Below are 13,117 nucleotides of genomic sequence, written 5' to 3' on the forward strand. Positions count from 1 at the left end.
TAGTAAATGCTACCAGCTATTTATTGGCGATTGAATGAGTTTTGTTGCATAAGCAGATATCAAAGGCAGAAAACCATTTCAACTAATTGATTTGATTGGAACCTTGAAGAAGTGCCCTTGCCACAGAAAAGAATATGTTGCTTGGCTTTCCTTTGGGTGATAAAACATGGATTTTCGCTCTCATGCAGTGGGCAATGAATTGCGGCGGCTTCTGCTTCACATTTTCTGTTTATTTCTTTGTTTTAGGGTACATTTTGAGAACTACTGAAACTGAACATCAGTGGGGCAGCTACTAAGTCTCTTTAAGTAGGGCTGGAGAAGCGTACTGGATTGGATTCTAAAACAAAGCTAATGAGAAAAGACTACCAATTTTTATGAGAGCAACTATGCTCATTTATCATCTGATTTTGCCAGCCGAGGTTCATCAGTGGCTATTTTAATAGCTGTTCCCTGCCGATTTCTCTATGAAATGATTATTATTATGGGGGAAGCAACACACTGAGAATACCTCTTGAGAATGAGATCTTTTTTTAAACTAAGTACTGTAATCTCCCTGCTTTTACTTCGGAAGGATCCTTAAAAGATCCTTGGCAAGATAGTCTTCTGTTTAAATTCAGTTCTAAATTTTTTAATAGATTTAATAGAATTGACAATTGACCACCTATTATTATTATTATTATTATTATTATTATTATTATTATTATCAAAGTCTGTAACCATTACAAGAATAAAAAACACATATTACAATGTTTTGTTTATCATACTGGACCAGTATGAGATTAAATAAGCGGTTTCCTTATTTTGCAAAAAAATGATAAACTACTCCTTTTACTTGCTTTATAGTTATGTATAAATGTACTGTATAACATGTAGCGCACAGACATTTATTCTTATTATATTTTTCCGAATGAGTATACAAATGCTGCTGTGAACATTATCTTTTCAAAACTTACTTTCTATATGTTGGACAGCTGCTTTGTACCTCAGTCTCAGCTTTCCCTTACAAATAACAACAAATAACCTATACATGTAATTTCTGAAAGCACAATAGTTGCATTATGTCCATTTGGGTTAAATGATTATTATTGCACTGCTCCTGGAGCTGATAAGGTGCAATAATAAATACACTTGGGAGAATTCATGTTTATGTTGTAAACCTAAATAACTCTACTAAATGACAATAACCAAATTCAGTGGGGATTATTCAGACCAAATACTTTTTATACATTAACATAAGGGCCATTTCTGTATAACAGTGATAAAACATCCTTTACATTTTCCATGCATTCATGTGAATAGAAGGTAGTACTTACTTTCCATAGCTGCTTCATATGGTTAAGATTCATTTCATTACACTGGTTAACACAATTATAGAATCTCACTTATCTGGTCAAAGTTATTGTATCACTCTCAATTTGATGTTTCATAATGTTGGCATGCATTTCCAGCTGATGACTGATTTGTCTGCATTTCATCATAGGCACTGTAAACATTGAAGGAGGCCTTAAATTATAAAAGAGCAAGCTAAAGATGACAAGACAAGATAATTTTAGGAGTGCTGATGACTGCATCTTCGTAGATGAGTGCTTAGCTAGAAATGCAACCCACACAATACAGTATATTGTGTATAAAATAGCTTTGCAATACTTTTTGTGCAAACTATAGTGATGCAATAATTCCGCACATCATTGCATGTCTAATTACAAGTAGGTGTATTAAGTACCAGATACAGTAATAAAAAAAAGGTTTATCTGTTTTAATTGATAACAGTCAGATGAAGGTTTGGGGGACTCCTCTTCCTCTATTATTCAATTATCTCTCCCCCTTTTTAAACCCTAACCACACTCACGTCTATAGTTTTAAGTTCAATTCTCTTGAGTTCTAAGCACACAAGAAAGCTCTAATAGCTTTCTTGAATAACTCTCCATCATCCTTGCACAGCACTCAAGTTCTTCAGGATGTGAGGACTCTCTTCTCGTTCCTTTTCTGCCGTTTCATTGCAGAAACTCACAGGAATTAAACTGAATCCACCTCTCTCACCAATAATGGACATTTCTGCTTCTTCTATCCAGCTAACAGTACCATATTTCCACATTACCACATTACACTGCTCTAAATGCCATGCAAGATATGCCAACTCATCTTTTTCATAAGGACTGGCCTGTCTCTAAGCTCTTCAAGCCACAAACCCTTTCACAAGTTTTCTTTCCACTCCATTACTGTGAAAGATGCCATCCGATGCATCAAACTAGCAGGCAGCGATGTCTGGATAGCCAAAGTGGATATTTCAGATGCTTTCAAGCTCCTACTCCTGCCCATCCACCCATCTTCTTGCCATCTCTTTGAGATCCAATGGGATGATAAATAGTATTTTTCTACTCAACTCACTTTTGCTTGCTGCAGCTAAGCCCTGTGATGTTTTTTGTGACGTTTTGCCACTCACTGAGTACCTTTTCTTCTTCACCTCCTCGATGACTTTGTTGTCTCTTTCCGCTATCAGAAGCCCCCGCACTAGCCTTAACCAATCTCACTGCTCTCCTTTGCATTCTATTGTCTCCTCAGATAACCTTAGGTCCTCTCACCATTCTGCAATTCCGGGACATGACCTTGAGTACAGTTTAACTTGAAGCTCGCCATCCTCCTGATAAGTTGTCTTATAGTTGTTCTCTCATCTCCCACTTTCAGATTTCCAATTCCATCTCTAAATGTGTTTTACTTTCCTTGCTGGGGCATTTCAGTTACGCTATCCATATCATATCTCAAGGTAACTCTTTCATGTCTTGGCTTCTGGCCCTCTCTACCACCTTCAGGTCTCCCAATGCCCATATTGTCAGCTGAAGCTCAGTAGGCTATTAGGATGAGGAGTCTTTTGTGCATGGCTTCTCTATGTTCTACAAAGATTGGTGTTTTGCTCCCCATGATCTTTCTCTCTTCACTAATGCTACCGCCATCAGTGTTGCAGGCATTTTTAATGTCCTGTGGATGTGTAGTTTCTGTCCTCCTCAAATCCAAGTGCTCTTGCCTTGCATGCAGTACCTTTCTGGAACTCTACCCTATTGCTACTGCTGCTTGACTGTGGGGCCACTGGTGGATTAGAAAGTCAGTACTATTTCATTGTAATAAAAAAACTACAGTTTTCATTGTCAATAAAGTAATCTTCCATCCTATAAAACATTTTTTTGACTTCCTAAAAAGATGCATTTATGGATGCAATTTATCTGACTGCTTCTTTAGATTCTTAAAAGCAGCAGAATTCGCCACTTCTTCTATTTCTTATTTTGCAGAATTAGGTGTTTGGCTCTGTCGCCTGTCTTGCATCCCAAATTCTCACTTCACCCTTTTTCTACACTATTCCCTGAGGGCCTAGCCCAGTGATGAGGTATAACCTCCCAAGGAACTCTCAGCAAGTCAGGAGTGTTTATATTTTTATACCCCAGGGGCTACTTAGTCAGCCAACTCATTAGAACCACTCAGGTTCCCATCACGATCTATGCACTCCTTTTCTGTGTACTTTACCTTCTTCCCCTCATGAACTGTTAAAACAGTATCAAGGATTAGAGAAACAGCAAATATGGCAACAAGAACAAATCCTTGTTAATATACTATATCATCATACAAACCAATTATAACTTCAAACAATTTCACATTTCAAAGTTATTATCAGGGAAATGACAATCTTTTTGTAGCAGGTGCACCACATTTTATTGAACAAACATGATATCATTTATCTCTTATTCTAATTAACGTTCGTCATCAATAAGACTGATCAACAGAGTGTTCTAATGTGGAAATCACTGGCTAGTCTCATGAGTGGCCACCAGTGGAAGCAGTAAGGGCTGTAAACTGTGATACATGATTTGCATCAAGTTGCAGCTGCTGTCTTATGGGACACTGTCCCATTATACTTGTAGAGCATGAACAAGCATGTGCCAGTTCACTGGTCTCTGCCCCGGAGATACCATACATCATCTCAGTTCATCCCACAAATGTTCAATGGAGCTCAAGTCAGGGCATCCTCGGTGTTAGTTTCATTTGGCAAGACATTTTATGTTACATAAGCAGCATGAGGATGCTCATTGTTGAATTGGAATGTTGTCACTTCAGCATGAGTCAGCAGAAACATCAGAAGGAGCACTTGGGGTCCCAAGACTTCATCAATGTAGCAGTGCAGTTGAGTAGCCATTTATCACTACATTTGGAGTTCAATAGTGACGAGGTATTCCTGCTCGCTTGTTTACAACAATTGGTGTATGACTCTGCAGATTTGTGCCACACTTGCAGATATCCATCAGCGTGGTCTACACAAAAACCCAGTTCTTCACTCAGGTGGACAGGGATCTATGAACTTGTTCAGCCTCCACATATCAATGGCATGGAAGCATTTCTGAGACCTCCCTCCTCGATTTTCCCCAGGCTTTGACATTTACTAGGTTAAATCACCTCATCACCTGTGTCCAATCAACTCTCTCACTAATGAGAAGATTTAGTTGCTCAAGTGTATCCTGGTTGGTCATGATTGATCAATTAATCAACTTAATGCCAAAAATATTAAATCAATGTACAAAATCCAAATAATTTATTTTTCTGAAAACACACATGCATAAATAGAGTGATTCTTTTGATGCTAAGTATGTAAAAAATTCATAGTTTAATTACTGGGTAAGTACCGCATAAGGCAGATGAAAATGACCAAGATACCAGCGCTTGGCTTCAGGTGTCTATTGTATATGGTTTGGACGGAGTGAAGAATGTAGACTGGAAAAACTTTCATTATTCATGTTGGTTCTGTTACGCATTCCACTCGCGTCTCTGTCCCTTCTTGCATTCCCACGCGCACACTCTTGAACAAACGCTCACACTCCAAGCAATACGCCAATCACTGTTCACTCCCTTTCCTATTTTAGTTCTCCTCTTTCCTCACTTCCCCGCTCACTATTGCGGATACTCTTAGAGCTCCCAATTGCGCATTATACTCTTCTAGTCTTCTCTCGGTAATTGATCTTCTAGCCTGCTCTCCGTTTTCGACCAAGCCTTTCATTTGGATTGCTGCCCTCTCGTTGTCTCTTCCGTGATCTGACCTACTCACTTGCTTCCTGGTTTCGTTATTCGCCTAGTGATTTGGATTTGTACATTATGTGTTCAAGACAGACTTCACACTCCTGGCACTCTTAGCAGTAAAAAGCAGCTTTCTCCTCATGTATGAAAGAGTGTGAAAGAGTGGATCTATCATCCTCCAATGGAGGTTAATGGAATATCTTTTAAAGAAGTAGTATGCATCAGCAACTATACTGATAACAAAGCTGCTGTGCTCTGTGCATTGTAATATTTTGCTGATGTGTAAGAAACAATTTAAACCAGTGGTTTCCATTCCTGATCTAGGAGATCCCTGTGTCCTCTGTTTTGTGCTCCAGCCTAGTTTTTAATCATGATCTAATTGATTTCAATTTTTCTATCTCAAACCTATTTGTAAATTTGCTTTCAGCCCGTACAAAGTTGAATGGGATTTGTAATTGGTACCAAACCTGTACTATTTCGGGAGTCTAGGAGCTGCCCTCATTCAGGTGTATTAGCTGGAATGAGACCAATTGGATTTAAGCAGAATAATAAACAGTCACTGGCAGTGGCAGTGTCTAAAGCAACGACGTTTCCACCTACAGCACTGTACAGTATGTCTGCTCATTGTGAACTGTTAACTGTCACTGTGAACTGTCTCCTATTAAGAACTTGTTTTGAAACTGATGCCTGAATGAAATAAGTCTAAACAAGCAAGATGATCAATTCCAGGCACCAATTAGCATCACTGATTAAGGACCCGGTTAGAATTAAAATCTGCAGACACAGTGGACCCTCAGGACCAAGATTGAGAGCCACTGATTTAAACTAATGTGAATATGATGAACTAATGTGAAACCAAGCAATACACTGTAAAAAAGAAATTGAATTTTGGATGAATAAGCACATAGCTTAATGCCCACACAAGTCATATTCACTTTGTGAAGAGACAGTGTACTTATGCAGAAAAGTAATAGCACACTCTGGTCTAATGGTTGTAATCAAATACTTTACAATAATAGAAATTACAAAACACAAATACAAGAAAATATATTTTCCATATGAAATAATACTCAATGTCAACCTGAAAACATTCAAAATTTGGTCTCTGATTTAATCTCCCAGAGCATTAACACTGAGCAGTGTCTCATTGAACCTGGTTTTATGAACATTGTATCTAACCGCTAATCTGTCATTTTCCAATCTGTTTTTGTTTTTAGAGTTTTGTTGTGTTGTCATGTTTGTGTGCTGTGTATAGATGTTATTGAATGTTCTATTACTTTTCCTGTATAATTGCCATCACCTTCCAAAGATGAGCAATGACAGTGCCACAACAGTGGCTATTGTCTCCTGTTTATGGCTTTGGAGGTGTATTGCATTATTTAAAATTTTGTCTTTTCAAAAAGTTGTTCACTCAGTTTTTAGATTATACTTATTATACTTAATTAAAAAAAACTGAGCACCTGTTTTATGTGAAATCACATGACCTGAACTCAGCGTTTCATTACCTTAATGGAAAAAACTACTCAAGCAATGAACAAATCTCATTATTTAAAATGTAAATAACATTGTGTCCAATTACTTGTTACTTAAGTTCATTTCTTCAGCTTTTTTAAATGTCTCATATACATTTTCACCTTCATTTATTCAGAAATAAAGTAATATAATTTCTATTTATCAGCATCATACAGTATATCACATGGCTTTGCTGACACACTAAGACTTTAGAAACGTCTTATCCATTGTCAGTATTTATTGGAGATGCTATAATATTTACTAATATATCACATTTAAAAAGAGGTAAATTTGGAATCTTAGTTCTAAGGCTTTCTAAGGAAAACTTGATGACATTTGAGAGAGTTGCAGCCTCAAAATGTACAGTAGCTAGAGCAGCACTGGTTAATGTATCTGGCCATGCCCAAGCAGCTTCTAATGTCGCACGTTGAGATGATCGCACTACAGCCAGTAACTCATCTCTCCTGTGTGATGAAAGCAATTAAAGCCATATACTGTATATATGTAATAGAAGACTATAGTTCTGAGGGCCAAACGTTACAACAGACAATATCATTACTGTGTTACATTTGTTTAGGTTACAGCTGAAACAGATGGGAAAACAAAGACTGGAACAATTCCTGCAAGTCTTTTCCACTTGCCAGGAGAATGGTCTGCTTACATCCCAACTCTGACTCTACTAAAACAATAGAGCTTGTGCTGAATAAAGAGCTTTAGAACTAAAGTGAGCCTTTGGGAGGATTGAAAATCAAGTTGCAAAAGAAAAAAAAAGGACATTTGAAGGACAAATCAAAGAAGCATTCATATACTTTCAGAAATAAAACTCACAAAAAAAAATAAATTATACTCCTACACAAGATTGGCTTGCAGCTCTGAGAAGATATGAAAACAGACATACAAAGTTCAAAAGAACCCATTGTAACCTGCCTCCAGAAAACACCAACTCAAATTCAGCAGTACTCATTTACAGATAGACTGTGGATTTACCAAATTCCTGAAAAAATCAGTCATGCCTTCAAATGAAATAAATGAAAAATGTTTACAAGTCAAACTCAGAAGGTGTCAATCAACCACATCATGGATTGACTAAAAGAGCAATATCAATACATTTAACCCACAAACACATCTCCCGTGTGCAGCCTTATGGCTTGTAAGGGATCATGGGGTCAAGGTTAAACCTTATGGAACACAAATCTCTTAAAAGCAAACTTTTAAGATGATACAAAATGGAAAGTATCAACCTGTATTAAAGTTGAAAGTATTCTTAGTTATCCAGGCTATTCTTTAGTATACATGTAACGGGAGCCGGTCCAGACTCCTGTGAAGTGTAGTTCAGGACCCTATGCAGACAGTATAATCAGGAAGTAAGTGGAGAAGGACATCAGGGGAAGGTATAGCAGGAACAGGACGGGTTGACAGACAGGTGGTGGTGACGGCGGTGCTCTGGAGGCGTTGCGAAGGCAACTAGTCTAGGGAAGTCCAAAACAGGAAATACGGGGTGCAGCCCAAAAAAGACAAAAAAAACTGGGTGATCCATCCAAGACAAAGCAGGGTTAAAATTCAGAATGGGATCCAGAATGGGAACAGGAAACCAGGAAGATAAAACTAGGATAGCGAGGCCAGGCGCTCCGAGCCCCGGTCTCAGACGGTCAGGATGCCATGATGAAGCCTATGCTATCGGGTCTGTCCTGGGCTTCCGGGCGTCCATCTCTCAGTGCTGAGTCAGAAATAAGTGAGAGCACCAGGCTTAAATAATGAGACAGACGGAGGGCAGGTGCACATAATCAACTAGATTATGAAAGGGTTGGAGCGCCCTTAAGAGGAGGGATCCCAATCGTGAAAATATAATGTGGAATACTTTAGGATATTTTTTCAAAGAGCATACATACATTAATAAGTTCATCTTTTAAGATGATACTTATTGTTTGAAAACTTGCTTTTACAAAGATATGGTTTTATTTATTATTTATATAAAGAATAATTGTCATAAATATGCAACAACAATATTTCATTTTCTTTAGTCATGTAATACTGAGCATTTAAGCTTTTAAAGATTGTGAGGAATATGTCTCCTGGTTTTGAATGTGACAGCTAGATAAACATTCCTTCTGTTGCCATGACTATGTCTTAGTACTTTGCTTAGCAGCTGAACTAGATTCATCAAACTTAATTTCCGAAAGAATGGTGTCAGCAGGTTTCTCACAGGAACATGGCACTGTCACTGTTAAACAGAACAATTTAACGGCTGTTATTTAGCCAGATTGTTGAAGCCATAAATAATAAGACACGCTGGACTACAGCTTGATAAATTAGTACCCAGTGATATGAAATGCAAGATTATTGCATTGAGAAAAAGTCAGTAATTCATAAAAGGGAAATAAAAATCTTCTGAGACTCATGCTTCCTCCTTACTGTGCGAAGCTAGAGATAGGATGTTTCCTGTGTAAACTGCAGTCCAGAATATCTCAAGGCACAAATGCTTTGTGAAGTATAGTACGAAGAAATTGCATTCATTTGTATTTTGAAAAGAATGGCATCAGCCATTCGTTCATTTGTGTAATTGTACAAGTTTTTAATAAGTGCATTTATAATTTCAAAACTAAGGGAAAGTATTTAATTGATTACAACATACAAGCAAATGAATTGAGCAATTTCTGTTATTTAAATCACTGCATATAGTATTTTGGGAAATAAAAAAGATTGATTCTAAATAAAGTGTAACATTAGAAAAGAATGATCACTTGATGCAATTTTGAGCTAGTTCAGAAAATGGATAGAGGAGAATGTGTGGATAAGCAATGAAGGAACCCTACCTAGACAAAGAACACTTTTAATCCAAATGAGGTTTAAGAAACTGTTTTACATATATAGAATACTATGTTAAAGTTGGTGGTGATGTGAAGAGCATTCTGTAAATGTAAATTAAATTCTTTGAAGTTAGGAGACTGGGAAGTAAAGCTTAGGTGCAAGAAGAAGGGATTACATTGATATTTCTGTATGTGTGATATGTAGTGGCTCCGGAGCTTTATAATTGTGATAGCTATTCTGACAGTTTAGTTATAAATACTCTCTTCATTGTAGTGTAGATGAATGTTTAAATGGGGTTTAGCTGCCTGTTCTAACCTGAGTAGTATCCTAGAATTTACTAAAGTGTACCATAGAGAAAATTCAAAAATATATTTTTCTAGAATATAAGTGTTCTGATCATTTGTTCTTTTTATTTAGCCTATATTTATAAAACTCCTTATTAATGTCTGTCAAACATGCATTTCACTAGACAGCTGATATGACCATGTAGAGTACATGTACAGTGGTGTGAAAAAGTGTTTGCCCCCTTCCTGATTTCTTATTTTTTTGCATGTTTGTCACACTGAAATATTTCAGATCATCAAACAAATTGAAATATTAGACAAAGATAACACAAGTAAACACAAAATGCAGTTCTTAAATGAAGGTTTTTATTATTAAGGGAAAAAAAATCCAAACCTACATGGCCCTGTGTGAAAAAGTGATTGGCAAAAAGTGAATTTATGTACTACTTTTTGATTAGTTAATGATCATACAAGTGCAGGATGTACTGATGCAGGATAATCAGCAGCAATACAATAAAATACATTAAGGGACATCCTCTGCTGCTGATGTTTGCTGTAGACTACCTAGTTCTCACAATTAAAAACTGGAATGTGCTGGATGATGCCAGTGTTGGTTTATATATTCTGAAATATGGCAGAGAACTTCTCTTAACATTAAGGAGCAGCCAGGACCAGCCCTCGCATGCACTGCTTGTCAAAATTCCTCAAAATGTTCTGAGCTCTCCTTAGAAAGAAACTTGCAATTTCTCAAGGGTACTCAGAGCTCAGAAGGGAAGTGCAGAAAAAGAAAGAAAAGGGAGATCAGGAACAATTAGGACAGGGGAGAACAGAGAACGCGACTATGTGTGATACCAGGATGGCATAGCAGAGCAGTAAATCCATGGCAAGTATCTCCCTATCTGTGTTAAATGGCATGGATGGCCAACAGATGATTCAAATGTATTTTATACCTGATTTGCATAACAACCCAGAACCACTTGTGCTGATTTCCCAGTATCCCAAAAAGTTTATTCATGTTGACAGGCAGGGGTGTGTAGGCAGTTTAGGAAGATTCATCTAAGGAAGAGCACAGGTCTAGATTATGTTGTGCAGATCAGCTACAGTATGTGACATTTTTAGTCTGCTTTTTCAGACATCCTTCAACTCACAAATCATTCCTTCTCTGTGGAAGAAATGTACTTTTATTCCCATCTCAAAATTTTCTAGGCCAAGTGTTCTTCATAGCTACAGGCCACGTCCTTGCATTTCTCCCAATGAAAAGTCTGGAGAGGATAGTGACAAAGAACATACACAACCTTCTTGATCCACTGCAGTTTGCAGACAGAATATATAGTATAGGGAAGCAATACTCACATTGTTTAACATGGTCTATCAGCATCGTGAACATGCAAGAACATTTCAATGAATGGTATTTGTTGATTTTTCCTTTGCTTTCATCATAATACAACTACATCGTACTAGCACAGAAATTCTTAAAGAACTTTAATTTAAACAGTAACTAGATGAAATGGGACCTGGATGTTTTAACAAGCAGGTCTCAGCAGGTTGACAGTGGGTTAATGGTTATCTGATGTATGCTACACTTCTACAGTATCACCATAAGGCTGAGCCTTAGTACATTTTGTACATTAACAAACAAGAGCAAATACACAGACAGACAGCTCATTATGTTTACTGATGCCACAGCTGTGGTCACCTTATTAAAGGATCCAGAAAATCATCATGGGTCCATTCTGGAGCAGTGGCACTGTGGCTAAGGATTTGTGCTTGTGGCTGGAAGGTTGCCAGTTCAAATCCCGCAGCCAGCAGAGGAATCCTACTCCATTGGGCCCCTGAGCAAGGCCCCTAACCCCAACTGCTCCAGGGGTGCTGTTCGATAGCTGACCCTGCACTCTGACCCCAAGCTTCTCTCTCCCTGTCTGTGTGTCTTATGGAGAGCAAGCTGGAGTATGTGAAAAGACAAATTCCTAATTCATGAAATTGTATAGGGCTAATAAAGTGATCTTATATGATTTCACTTAATGGTGTGATGAGTTCTCTTTGATGTTAAATGTTTTGAAAACAAAAGAGCTGATCATTAATTTCAGGAAAAATGCAACACTCCTCCAACTTACTGTAATTAATGGACAGACTCCTGAGGTTGTCTTTGACTACTTGAAGGACTGGTTGTAGAAACAAACCTATGACTGGACAAATGTTGTGACACCATTTGTAAAAATCTGTTTTTTTTTCTTAAAAAACTCAGCTAATTTAGTTATACAAAAATATTTTAACACTTTTCTACAAATCACCTTTTGAAATTGTTTTAATGTACAGTTTCATTTGTTGGTTTATCAACATCAGTGCTGTTCATTGTAATAGGTTGGGGAAATTAAAAAAAGATAGAGTGAGCAGATAAATCACTGTGTCAAATCAAATAAACATAAATTCTCTCTACCAACAAAGGCCTATAAAAAAGGCCAAGACCAAGTGGCTCACCCCCTCCATTGTGAATTCACACTACTCCCATCTGGGAGACACCTCTGCCTACCCAGGTGTAACTGATAGATTCTGGAAATCTTTCATCCCTGCTGCAGTCTCACTCTCAATGTTAAAGAACTTTCTTACCTCTTGTAGAAATGTTGTGCTCTATTCTTTGTTCGTGATGTTTTCTGGTTTTGGTTGTATTGTTGTGTTGGACTGTGCCATAAAAACAATTTTTTTCCCAGGGAATATTAAAGCTTTAATTGAATTTATGATGCATATAACATTTCAGGATGACAAGGAGACTTCTACTGTGTGAAATAGTGTAAGAATGTAAACAAGGACCTATTCAGCGCAACCTACTGTAAATCCAAAATAAATAAAAAACATTTATTTCCACACAACCAATATACCATAATTTTGCCAGGATACTGAAAAGGAAAAAACAAATTATATAAGAAAAACAAAACAGTATAATTAGCTAATTGGTGGGGCATTTTGCAAAGGTATATTTGAAGAAAGTAACATCAATTTGCTAGCGTATTAGTTATTACCTCTTCCAATGGTGTCAGCAGCAGCATAAGATAAGAGGCCCACCCCTGGCAAGATTGCTGTTTTTTGCAATTTAGGGAAGTTAGATATCCAGTAGCTGGTAATGATCCCACCAATGAAGACAGAGCTGATACAGGCCATGATGGTAAAACATCTGAGCAAGATGGGCAGAAAGAAAAGGGGGAGTACAGCAAACAGAGAAAATTAGACCAGGAAGCCCAAGACAGATGTGACTGTTGACCTTTCTCCAAAAATACTCTCTGTTTCAAGGCTTCTGCCTGCAGGAGTCCCCCTCATTCAAATTCTGCCAGTAGAATCGATCTCAAGTTCTGCTCTTGCGGTCACAACACAAACACCAGCCAAAGCTCTAAGTCTGCCAGATTTGCAAGCAGGTCTTATTGCTCAGACATCATCTGCCTGCAGACTTTAGGAAAAACAGCCCA

General features: G+C 37.6%; 1 protein-coding gene across 1 annotated transcript in view; it reads left to right on the plus strand.

Moving 5' to 3' along the window:
- The window catches only part of LOC148835752 (interleukin-1 receptor accessory protein-like 1), a 170,234-nt gene that overhangs the window by 84,260 nt on the left and 72,857 nt on the right, over positions 1-13,117 (plus strand). The gene's annotated exons all lie outside the window — the stretch shown is intronic.

This window comes from Atractosteus spatula, chromosome 4, assembly GCF_055471065.1.
Source record: "Atractosteus spatula isolate fAtrSpa1 chromosome 4, fAtrSpa1.hap1, whole genome shotgun sequence".
In the NCBI taxonomy this organism is placed as follows: domain Eukaryota; kingdom Metazoa; phylum Chordata; class Actinopteri; order Semionotiformes; family Lepisosteidae; genus Atractosteus; species Atractosteus spatula.